Source organism: Ochotona curzoniae, unplaced genomic scaffold (genome assembly GCF_017591425.1).
Source record: "Ochotona curzoniae isolate NIBS_2020 unplaced genomic scaffold, NIBS_Ocur_1.0 scaffold_4683, whole genome shotgun sequence".
NCBI lineage: Eukaryota > Metazoa > Chordata > Mammalia > Lagomorpha > Ochotonidae > Ochotona > Ochotona curzoniae.
This window is the reverse complement of record NW_024467121.1, coordinates 6,502,560-6,515,833: the sequence shown is the minus strand read 5'-3', so window position 1 is coordinate 6,515,833 and position 13,274 is coordinate 6,502,560.

Genomic DNA, 13,274 nt, shown 5'->3' with positions numbered 1-13,274 from the left:
AGGAGCCAGAAGCTTCTTCCAGGTCTTGCACGCAGGTGTAGGGTCCAAAGGCCCTGGGCAATCCTCCACTTCAAAAGGAATAATAATTAAAAAAAAATAAAAACAAATGTTTTTCTTTGTAGAAATAAGAATATTCCCCCTGCGTTTTAATCAGAATGCTTCTGTGTCACATAGCACAGCTGAAAACATCATTATGAAATAAACCTGAGCCTTGACTATGACTTTGACATGAAAAAACATAATGATAGAGTTCATGGAGAATAATACAGCCTGAAATAGCAACAAGTCTTACTTTCAAATACAAATGAAAATGTCAAATATAATTCTATATTAAAAACACAACTTGTTGGATTTCAAAATCTTTTCTAATATTTATATTTATATACAATTATATAAATGTTTGTATATGTTTATATATTATATAAATATGTGGTTATATTAATTGTATGTGAACATATAAAATTAAATATATACATAATTATGGTTATTCGATTAATGTGAATGACTAATGCATTAAGCATGAAGATTGGGTTTAGTTATGATATCTGGGAGATCTGTCAAGCAGATGATCTTCAGGTCATTGGGCTCTCAGCTGAGGGTTGATTATATAAGTATTGTTCAGCCTAGTTGCTCACTTGCTTTCTCTCTTTCTTTCTTCCCTTCCTGTCCAGCCATGTGATCCTACATCTATATACATTCTGCAATTCATCCCCCTCATGAGACACCAAATCAAGGGGACGACCTGACCTTGGAGTGTGAGCCATTGAAAGTGTAAGTTGAAATACACTTTCATGAGATGCTCCTTGCAGGTGTTTTAGTTGTAGAAAGAAGAGTTAGACCAAAGCAAACAGTGCTGTAAAAAAAGACTAACTGGGTTGACCTTTAAGATGAGATAAGCCTATCTTGCCACTCAAATGGGAGATCCACATTGAATTCTCATCTCTTGGCTTCAGCCTGGCCCAGTTTAAGCTCACAGGCAACTAGGAAATGAAGCAACAGATAGGAGATATCTCTTTGTCTGCCGTTCAAATAAACAAAATCTTACAATTAAAATATACTTCACAGGGCCTGGTGTGATGGCTCAATGCCTAAATCCTCACCTTGCACATGCCGAGATCCCATGTGGGCACCGGTTCATGTTCTGGCTGCCCCACTTCCCATCCAGTTCCCTGCTTGTATCCTGGGAAAGCAGTGGAGGATGACCCAAAGCCTTGGAACCCTGCAACCGCATGGGAGACCTGAGAGAAGCTCCTGGTTCCTGGCGTTGGATGGGCTCAGATTTAGCCATTGTGGACAATTGGGGTGTGAATTAGCAGATGGAAAATCTTTTTGTCTTTCCATCTCTGTAAATCTGATTTGCCTGTCCAATAAAAACAATCTTTTTAAAATATATATATATATAGCGTAAAAAGTTCCATACTCCATAATGTCAAATAATTGCACCATTTTGGGATCTTCAGTTGGAAGATTTTGAATAAGTTTTAATGGCCCAGAGAAGAGAGCTTTTATTATTTTTATTACTTTTTATTAGTGTCATATACCAATTATGGAAAAAAAAACACGATATAATCTTGGAAATATTTCCAAATATTGATTTGGAAATTGAATTGCAAAAAGCAGTGCTGTTTGTAATATGAGCTTCTTTCTCACTCATTATTTAAACATTGTCTTTTTTAAAAAATTATTTTATTTTTATTTGAAAATTATATTTAGAGAAAGAAGGAGATACAGAAAGATTTTTTTTCTGCTGGTTCACTCTCCAAGTAGCCACCACCTGAGCCAATCCAAAGCCAGGATCCAGGAGCTTCCTCCAGGTCTCTCATGCGGGTGCAGTGTCCCAAGGCTTTGGGCCATTCTCCACTGCCATCCCAGGCCACTAGCAGGGAGCCAGATGGAAAGTGGAGCAGCTGGGGCATAAACCAGTATATGTGGGATCCCAGCTTATGCAATGCAAGGATTTAGTCACTAGGGTATTGTGTCATGCCCTTAAATAATGTCTTTGCATTAGAAAGATTCTATAATGTGTATAAATTCTAAAGACGCTACTATAGGATACTACTGATAACCACCTGTCACTATAATTTTTTATGATTTATCTTTTTTTTTTTTTTTTTGGAAAGGGCACAGTGGCCAGAGCTGAGCCAATCCAGAGCGAGGATCCTCCTCCAGGTCTCCCACATGGATGCAGAGTCCCAAGGTTTTGTGCCATCCTCAACTGCTTTCCCAGGCCACAAGTAGGGAACTGGAATGGAAGTAGGGCAGCCAGGACATGAACTGGCACCCATACGGGATCCTGGTGCATGCAAAGTGAGAACTAGAACTACTAGGCTATTGTGCTGGGCTCCATTATAGAAAATTTAAAACTCAGAAAATTTAACCCATTAAGATGCTGTTAACTGCACCTGTGGTTGAAACTAGTATGGAGCTGCTCACTTTACTAAAATTAGTTGATGAGTAAAAGGCACAAAATGTGAAGACCTGTGCCACAGTAGCTAGGAAAAGTTGTAAAAAAGGAGTGAAAAACAGGCCCTGAATAGTTGGTAACTGCACAGAAACTTAAAGACACATTTGTGCCAGGAAAGAAGGAATCGTTTTTTTCAAAATGTTTTAAAGATTTATTTCATGTTTTTATTGGAAAAGCAGATATCAGAAAGAAGGAGAGACAGAGAGAAAGATCTTCCATCCACGGATCACTCTGCAAATGGCCAGAACGGCCAGGGCTGAGCCAACCTGAAGCCAGGAGCTTCTTCTGGGTCTCTCCCATGGGTGCAGCGTCCCAAGGCCTTGGGCCATTCTCTACTGCTTTCCCAGGCCACAAGCACAGAGCTGGATGGAAAGTGAACAGCTAGGACACAAACCGGTGCCCATATGGGACCCTGACAGAGGCAAGACAAGGATTCAGCCACTAGGCTTTCGTTCAGAGCCCTAAAACACACTTCCTAAAAAAAAAAAAAAACAACAAAAGAAAAATCAAGTCATTTTTGTTTGTTCCCATAGAATTTATCTATCTGGTCACTTAAATATCTAGCCTAGTTTCTTAGGTTTTGTGATCATGAATTGATTAATGAATTTGAGAAGCAGGAAGATAGGAGAAGGACAGATATCAAGAGCTATCATCTACTGATTTACTTCCCAAGTGCTTGCCACCAAGGGGATGAGAGAGGGGGATGCTGTGGGGAAAGAAGCCCGTACTCGATCCAGGTCCCTAACGTGAATGGCAGGGACCCAACTACTTAGCTTGCTGCTTTCCAGGCTGTGTATCAGGGAGTAGCTAAAGTCACAGCCCAAGTCCAGAATTAAAGCCAGGCACTTTGATGTGGGCATTTTTACTGGTGCCTTAACTGCCAAACAGTTAAGGATAAATGCTTATGTCAAAGTATACTTTGTAAAATGATTTATTTATTTGAAAGGCAAAAAGAGAGACAGAAACAGAGAGGGGGAGAGACTCCCCACATGCTCTCAACAGCTGCGGTTGAATCAGGCAAAACACAGGAGTCGGGAATTCCATCCAGGTGTCCAATGTGGATGGCAGAGGCCACTCATTGACTGCTGCTTTCCATCCTGGGAGCATTTGCAGGAAGCAGCATGGAAAAGAGCTAGGGTTTGGAGATCAGAGGCAGCTGTCTTAAGTAGGGCTTAATGCACTGAACCACAACACCCACCCCTCAAAACATACTTCTTTAAAAAGCAAATTAACACCCAAGCTGTATGCAACTGCCTAGGTTGCCTTGTACATAGGCATGTTACACTGCTGGGAGAAAAGCAGCCAGTAGCTGGCAGGCATTCTGGACCTGGTCAATGCCAAATTTGTGTTAACTATATCAGTATGCCAGCATAGTTGCTCATTTTTTTTTTAAAGATAAGTGGGAAAGGTGGGAGGATTTTAGGCCAGGACACAGCATCCTAGTCCCCAGGTGACATGGGGAAGAGGGGGTTTGGGGACAAATTGGGGCAAGAGCCACTGAGGGCATGTTTGACAAGGAAAGAATGACTTCTGGGATCTTCCATGGACTGGGTTACTGCACTCACATGTAAGCAAGAGAGTTGAGGTGGAGTGGTTTAGAAGGGGGAACCAGAGGGCATATCGGGGTCAGGCCAAGGCACTTGCCCCTGTGGGTGTCCTGGGCTGGGCTAAATAGTGTCTCTTGCTCTCACTGGCACATGCAAAATCTGGGCTTGGGGGCATGCCTGGTTGGGCTAGTCCACAGTTACCCACCCATGAGTGTCTGAGCAGAGAGTGGGCTGGTCAGTTTGAGCCACAGCACCCACCAGAATGTGAGAGAACTGGATCTGGGGGGCAGTTTTTGTAGGGGAACTATGGGCTTACCTCTGTGGCTGCAGCCCTACAGAGAGCCGGCCAGTAATGAGCGGAGCCAGGCTCAACTATAGGACTCAAATCACAAGAACACACCTGATACTCCAGGAGCTGGGGATGGGAGGAGGCCAGTCTGGGCCAGGCCTCGGCACCCACTAGCATGCAAGAGAGCACAGAAAAGATGTGGGCTGCACCCAGCTGGGCTAAGCTGTAGCACTCACCAGTGAGAGCTGAGACTATGGGTGCGCCAGACCAGACTGAATTGAAGCACCTGCCAACACAGACATGATCCAGGCCTGGGAACATGCCTGGCAGAGGAAATTTTTGAACACTTCTCTGATGGGCTGTATCTATTGCTGGTGAGCACAAGAACCAGGGCTGGGGGTGGATAGGTTAGACAGGTGGTGGCACCTGTTGGTATATGTGAGGGCCGGGTCTGCGGGTAGTGCAGGCTGAGCTAAGCTGCAGCACCCACAGGGCTATACAAGACCTGGATAGGATACTGTCTGCACTGGGATGGGTCACAGCAAAGGCTGGATACTTAGAAAAATTTAGGCTGGGACAGACCTGGAGTTATTGGGCGTGACCCTGACTAGGCCATGGGTCTCACCTGTGTGCATGAAGACCCAGCCTATGACAAGTCAGGCTGGGTTTGGTTGTAGCACCCATTAGTTCTTGTGAGAAATGGGGTTGGGGTCAAAGCTGACCAGGCCACTGCATCTCCCAGTATGTGCTTAGTGCAAGTGACAAACTGAACCTGGCCCTGCATTCGCTGGCGTACACAAGTCTAGTCTGAGGTTACCCCAGGAAGTTTCTTGAGGGACTCCCCAGGTAGACTGCTAGATTCAGACCTTAGCCACAGGGAAAATCACATGCTGTGTGAAGAACCTTGGAATCTTTGTATCAAGACTGGGCCTCCTCAGTTGCTGATGCCTGTGCAGTGGACAGTATATCCAGATGCACAAGGTGGACAAGACAGCTAGCTCATCTAGGTCAGTAGCGAACATCAATGTCCTTATCAGAGGGTGGAAAGCAGAACAGTTTGAACAGTTTCCCTGGCTAAGCTTTGTAGCATGTTCCTGGGTCTGTGGATGCCCTAAAGTAGACTTTGTCAACCAACGTAACTTAGAAAGATTTTTCTCAACCCTGGAGTAGTGAAACCAACAACTTCTCTGAACTATCAAAACCTCTCAAGTAACATCCTTGAAACACTCACCCCCACATTGGGGTCTCTATGATGTCATCAAATGAGTGAACCCCATCCCCATGTGGTGATGCAGTTTGACAGCAAGGAGTGGATTCCTCCCCTTCTTCCCTGGCGGATGTAGAAGAAACAAAAGAAAACAGAACAAAAACACTGAGGCATGAGTCCCACCCACCTTCCTCAATACCTGAACCTCCCCAACTTCATCAGAGGCTCACATGGGTGTGTATCCCTCTCAACTATTTAAACAAAAAAGAAAATAGAAAAATTTTTAAAAAGCAGATTAACAACAGAAGAAAAGATATGTGTTTATCTCTGTGTTTCCCTCCTTCAGTAATCTAATAGCGGGTAGGGCATGGAATGTTTTTTAGCACAACTTTAAAAAATTATTTGCACTGACATCATGCAACTTCTTTTTTTCTTCATGTTTGTCAACAATGTAATTTCACCTGGCCAAAAATATTCATTAGATGAACACACAGGAATATATGGCTTAATTCTGTCCCCTCCTGGAGCTGTCCCTGGGGCCTGGGGCTGACCTGAGATAATGACCAATGAGGGGTGGGCAGAAAAGGGAGAGAAAAAGTCACAGATCTTGCCAGATTACTGTGGCATCTTCATTCTCCTCCAGGCCTTGCTTGAAATAGTGGTATCATTATAATCAATTCAGGGAAATGTGGTCCCAGCAAGTACTTAGAAGCAGGAAGAGGGGAGAGAAAATAAGCCAAGAGGAATGAATGTGGTTATTCTGCTATCCCACAAAAGCCTTTTTTAAAAAAAAAAATTCGTTTTTATTCCATCTCTAGAATGTTTTCTAAGTTACAACTCAGAAACAGTCAAGCATCCTGAAACTTCAGATGAGAGGACTTACATATATTAGACAAAAATGTTCACTGAAGTAATTACTATTACTATAGCTTATTGCAGTAAAATTTTACTTATTACCTGTGAGTTACTCATAATTCAAGGATTTACAAGATAAATTCAGTGGCATAAAAAATGCAAAAGAATAATTTATTGATAGATCACCTTATCAATGATTATTTTTACCCTTATAAAATTAGCAAATGGAAACAGGCATTTGGCATAATTGATATGCCACATGCGTCTTAACTTTGAACTTCCACATGGTATATCCAAGTGCCTGGGTTCAAGTCCTGGCTCCACTCATGATGCAGCTTCTTGTTAATGCACTCGCAGCATGGGGTGAAGGTGAGCAGCAGTGATAGCTGAATTCCTGGGGTCTGTTCAACACTGAACGAGTTCCCTGTTCCTGGCTTTGGCCTGGCCTGTGCCCAGCTATTGTGGGAATCTGAGGCATGAACCAGTAGATGGGATAGCTCTTTCTGCCTTTTATAAAAAAATGAACAAAAATTTATAAATACATAAACTTAGTAAGTGGTAAAGCATCAACATAAGAAGGCAATAAATCCAATTTCAGAAGGAAGTAAAGACTTGAGTATATTAGCCAAGCTGATTAAATAAGCACAAAAGCTGAGCTGAAATACACAGTTTGGAAATCAATAGTCAAAACAGATCCTGTATCATTCAAAAACCTATGTAAAGACCCTGTTGGCAAAAGCTAGACTAGCACTGCAAAAATTTTTGCTGTTTTTCTTTTTTATTATCATATACATGAAAAAAAAGTCTAAATAGAAGGGGAAACTTACTTTTTTTTAAGAGTTATTTATTTTTATTGGAAAGGCAGATATAAGGAGAGGAGGAGAGACAGAGAGGAAGATCTTCCATCCGATGGTTCACTCCCTAAGCAGCCGCAACAGCTGGAGCTGCACTGATCTGAAGCCAGGAGCCAGGAGCTCTTCCAGGTCTGCCATGAGGGTGCAGGTTCCCAAGGGTTTGGGCCGTCCTGGACTGCTTTCCCAGGCTGCAAGCAGGAAGCTGGATGGGAAACGGGGCCACTAGGATTAGAACCTGCGCCCATATGGGATCCCAGCATGTTCAAGGCGAGGACTTTAAGCGCTATACTATCGCGCCAGGCCTGATAAACTTACTTTTAAGTGTCCAAAATTTTTCACAAATGTAAGAACATCCATTTACAAGTAAAATAGACTTACATAATTATACAAGTTAATGGCAACCTGTAAAGTTTTCTTTTTATAAACACAATTTATCCTTGCATTTAAAGTTTTAAGTAGGAATCAGTATTTATTAATTTAAGTGTATTGAGTTTTAACAACAAAAAAGCTATATTTACAGATAATTCCTTTGCAATATTGAACACATCCTTCACCTATAAAAATGTTGCTTGCCCCCTGGTGGCAAAATTACTACTATTTTTTTTAAAGTTAATAGACTTTAATTATAAAGGCTTGGCACTAAGAGCCCATCTGTGGTGAGCAAAAATGATACAGCATTTTTAAATGGAGGGTGGAGAGAGACAAAATTGGGCCAAATTAGTGGATGCAACGAAAATATTTTGGAAAGCAAATTTAAATATCTCATTATCATTTGGAACCAACTTTCCCTTACCCTGTCTTCATGTTTTATGTTGATCATATTGCCAATGCAGTATTGTGCAGATTATAACCTCTTCTTAAAAACCTTACTAGCAAGCATTTATGAGGCATGGTATTTCTACATCCACATGAATGCCTTAGCTGGGACCTATTGACTGAGGGGAATGGCAACTCAGTATTGTTTTCCTCTGTGTTCCACTTTGGCATCATAAACAGTACTAGGGCTCGGCAGCCAAATGCCAAAATCAAGATGTTCCAACTGATGAAGAGCTCTGTTAAAATTTTCTTTTGCAGACTAATTAGAGCCTTTGTGTTTGAGAAGCATGGTACAGACCCTGAAAAGCAGTGGTGATGGCCCAAGTAACTGGGTCTCTGTCACTCAAGTGAGAGACCTGGCTTGAGTTCCAAGCTACTGTCTTAACTCCCCAATAAATCCCCAACTGTTGGAGAGATCAGGGGAGTAGACCAGCTAATGGGATCTTTCTCTCCTGATCTCTCCATGTCTGTTTCTGCTCTCAAATAAAAAACTAAGAATTAGATAATATTTACTGATGAAAGTGTTAATATGTAGATAGACTTCCCGTAAAATGATAGTCACAATATATATATTGCAATTGTTATATACCCACGAGTAATGTTCTCACTTAATTCCCACAGTAACCTTATGATTTTGATGGTCATCTTATTCCAATTTTAGAGATGAGTGAACTGAAACACAGTCACCAAGCTACTAAGTGGTACAGAGCTAGGGCTGAAATTTCATTTAATTGGTTCTGGAACCTGCACTCTATTTTATTATCAGGTTATTTGAATATATAGGATATCATTCAGAGAAGTAAAAATCAATATGTTAGAAATTTGTTATTTATAACATGAAGAACATCTGTATTTATTTGTGAGGACCTTAAAAACGATTAAAAGTCAAAATGCAATATAAAAGGAATTATTTCCCAGGAAAGTACTTCTCCAAAACGGTATTTTTCTAACCTTTGTTGAGTCAATCTACGTTTGTGGACACTGTTTGGATAAATAGATTACTGAGTGAGGATAATGTTCTATTAGGGAACAATGACATCTCAGAGCTTCCAGTCCTTATATTTGAAAAACATCCATATCAGGGCTAATGAGAACATTTCAAGATTTAATGAGACCCAGATTTTCCTAAACCATGAGATGAATATACCACTAATGGTGGTTTTCAGAGAAGTTCAGATTTTAGTTTTGTTGAGTACTATATTGCACTGTTTCACATAGTCAGATTTAATCTCATATAAAAGTAAATGATAAGGGCCTGGTGTGTTGGCTCAGTTGTTAAATCCTTGCCTTGCTGAGTTTATTACATTTATTGGGATGTTTTTCCTTCCTTTTTTTTTAAAACAGCCCTACTGACATATAATTGACATACCACACAATGCTTCATTTAAAATGTACCAGTCAATGCTTTTAGTATCCACAGGTTTATACAACCATTACTACAATTTTAGAAATTTTTATAACTCATTTAAAAATCCCATATCCATTAGCAGTCAAAACCTAACGTACACCACTCCTACCCTTAAGTACTTAACCTATATTGTGCTTTTTGCAAGTTTTTCTGTTCCAAATATTTTTTCTTGACCTGTCCTCAAAATCACTAATCTTCTCTTTTGTTTTGCTTTGTTTTGTTTAAGAGCCATTTGTTTTTATTGGAAAGTCAGATATACAGAGAGGAGGAGAAACATAGGGATGAATGATCAGCGTCTGCTGATTTACTCCCTAAGTGGCTGCAACAACCAGAGCTGAGCCAATCCAAAGCCAGAAGCCAGGAACCCAGAGCCTCTTCTGGGTCTCCCACGCACGTGCAGGGTCCCAAGGCTTTGAGCCATCTTCAACTACTTTCCCAGGCCACAAGCAGGGAGCTGGATGGGAAGCAGAGTGGCCAAGATTTGAACTAGCACTCCTATGGGATCCTGGCGTGTGCAAAGCAAGGCCTTTAGTTGCTAGGCTACCATGTTGGGCCCTATACCTCGGTTCTCGCTGTACCTTAGTCTGCTGTTAAATCCATTCACCAAGCTCTTTATTTTAAACATTATATTTTCCAATTCAAGGTTTTCCATTAATTTTTTATGGATTTCAATTGTTAAAATTTTGTATATTTCAATTCATTTAGTCTATTTTTTCTTTTGTTGCTTTATTTTATGATGGTCAACTTCTTATCTGAACTCCAATATTGTTACCTACTTTTTTCTCTTGAATACCAGTCAAACTCCCTGCTCTTCTCACGTCTCAGAAATAGCTTCACCCTGGGACATATTTTTATATTTAAAACCTAAAGACCATCTAGATGGAAAAATGCGAGTGAGATCTGATTATCTCATCCTAATTAGAGATGAGCTGGATGAGGACTGGTGAAAGGTTTGGGGAAACTCAGTCTGCTTCTGGCTTCTCTTCTCACGGGGTTCCACAGGGCATGCTGGAGAGCCTGCAGAGATCTTGTTTCCTTTGCCCTTATATTTTGTTTAACTTACATTGTTAGCTTCCTACTCACCCAAACCCAGAAATATTGGAAACGATAGGAGTAGGAATGTCTTTTCTAGGTACACTGGATTTTGTATATTTTTGGTAGAATCGGAGATGCATTTACTTTGCCTATCAGGCCCAGCCTCTCAGTTTCTTGTATAATTCCCAAACTCAGCAAATGTCTTGTGGGAAAGTTGGCTGTGTTTGAGTCTCTGTTTATTTCCATACACATTTTGTTGGTTCATCTTTTTCTGTGTGAAGTCTCTCCACCAAGGACACACTTCTATCAGCTCACATTCAGAATCAGAAAATGTAAACAGGGAAGTAAGCAGTTGATGCATATCAACTCTCTAAGTCTGGATGGCAGCAAAAGATACATTCAGTTGCATCATCTGTTGGGAGACAATGGCCAAACTCGTGAAGACATCAAATTAGAAGTCTGAATACAGATACCACTATGGATTTTACAAGGATTTGGACCAGCAAGACCAGCATCTCCCTATGGCCAAGTGTGACTGGACTGGGCAGGAGGAATCTTCCCAAGCAATACTTTATGCCAACAAGAAGTAATGTACTGAAGACATGCCAGCTGCTTTTAGCTTGGACTTTTACAGAGAATGGGCTTTCCTCAGATGGAGCAAGTCCCTAGGATTCTTAGACTATGTAAGGATAGAGCTTATGAGGGAAACTGGACTCTCTACCAAAAGATCAGAGTAGAAACCCTATATTTGTGGTGAAATGGCACTACATTAAAGATATATGTTGAATTACTAAGTAATTCTTACTGCTTTCATATTATTTTGATGTTTTACCCACCAAATGAATATTAATCTGATTTAGGGACTTGGCCGTGCTGTCTTTCATGTAAAAAAAAATCTGATATATCAAAAAATAAAACTGTAGTCCAGAGTGGGGCAATAGTGATGAGGCATTCATCAGATTCAGCTAATTGAATGTTGTCACCTGCTATGCGTAATGCTCTGGACTAGGGATGCCAGGAAAAAAAAAAAAACAACACAATGGACCTTATATCTGTGTCCTTCTAAAATCTCTATGCAAATTTGTAGGTGGGGACTTTGGGTGGTCTAGGTGAGCTTAGAAGGTACAGCTCTTAATAAATAGATGGGTTTGGTATATTTATTAGTCTAATAGACTTCCTGTCTCTCTCCCTCTTTTTCCTGTATCATCTCTCTTCCTCTCCCTTGGGCATGAGAGGCTATTTTAAGACAGGGGCCACCTACAAGCCAGGCAGAAGACCCTTACAAGAACTCTATCATGCTGACATCCTGATGCAGCTCAGAACATGAGAAATACATGTCTGTGGTTTAAGTTCACTGAGTCTAGGGTATTTTGTTGTAGGAGCCAGAGCAGACCCAGACACCACTGTTCTGGCCTATTTGAAGGGTTAACTTCATAAAAGTTTAACATGTCACTAATTACATTTATATATTAATTTCAGGCAACACACAATTGCATTCACTTATGACTTTAAAAATATTTTCAAAATGGTATATCCTCAGATTTTCCTCCAAGAATGGTTTTCTAACTTTATCAAACATAAATATTCTTATTTTCTGTATAAGTAGTGCTGTCATTGTCTTATTCATCTTCATTACACAGGCCAGATTCAGGATGAGAAAAGCATGAGGCGAAATGTTCAAAACTAAGATGGCATTTTGACTTACGTACATATTTTCTGTTCATTTTCAACGTCATCCACTGAGTATGGGAATCAGGGAGGAAAAGTGTAAAAACACATCAACAAAAATAAATTTCACACAAGACAATAGTAGTGAGAATAAAATTTTAAAGAGATTAGTAAGGATCAATGTGAAACTCAAACGGCAGACATCACTGCCACAGAAACAGGAGATTTTAGTTTTTTTTTGTTTTTTTTTTTTTAGTTTTTAAGGATTTGCTTTTATTTGAAAGGCAGAGTTACAGAGGAGAGACAAAGAAAGAGGGTGGAGAGGAAGGGGGAGGAGGAGAGGGCAGTGAGAGAGAGAGAAAGAAAATGAACATTTCTATGTACTGCTTCATTCTGCAGACGGCCTCAATGGTTGGGTTGGGGCCAAGAGAATCTAGAAGCGTGGAATTCCATCTAGGGTTCTCCTAGGGCCCCAAAGGCTCGGCCCATCTCTCCCTGCTCTCCTGAGTACCTTAGTAGGAGCTGCCTGGGAAGTGGAGCAAGCCAGACTTCTATTATGCTCACCTGGGATGCTTTGCAAGCCCTGAGTCACTAAACAACATGTGTGTCTCTTTGAATAGAACTCAATTGGAAAAGGATACCAATTGAGGGTGAGTTGGCTCAGGTGGTTAAATTACACTTTAAGATTATGTCACCATTGTTAATTCCACCCAGTAGCCCATTTTATAGTATGCCTGTAAAGTTTTTCTTCCTTTCATTTTATCTTAAAGGCAGAGAGAGGGTCTTTTTATGTGTTAGTTCACTTCCCAAATGTCAGGGCAGAGTTGGGCCAAGGCCTTGAGGTGGGCAGCCAACCTAGGCCTCTCAGGGTTGTGGCAGGGGCTAAAAAGTACTTGAGCCATCATCTTTTGCCTCCCCAGGTATGCATCCAGGAAGCTAGATCTCAAACAGAGGAACTGAGGCTGGAACCCAGGCTCCCTGATACCGGTTGTGGCAGCCAGAGCCTTCCCCGATGCCTGTAAATAAGTGTTAATTCACAACGGGAAGTATACGCACACTTTTTTGGTCTTGTTTTGCATTCCTTTTCTGCTTTCTGAAAAACTTAGGTTTTACTTGCTGTCTCTGGTTCAG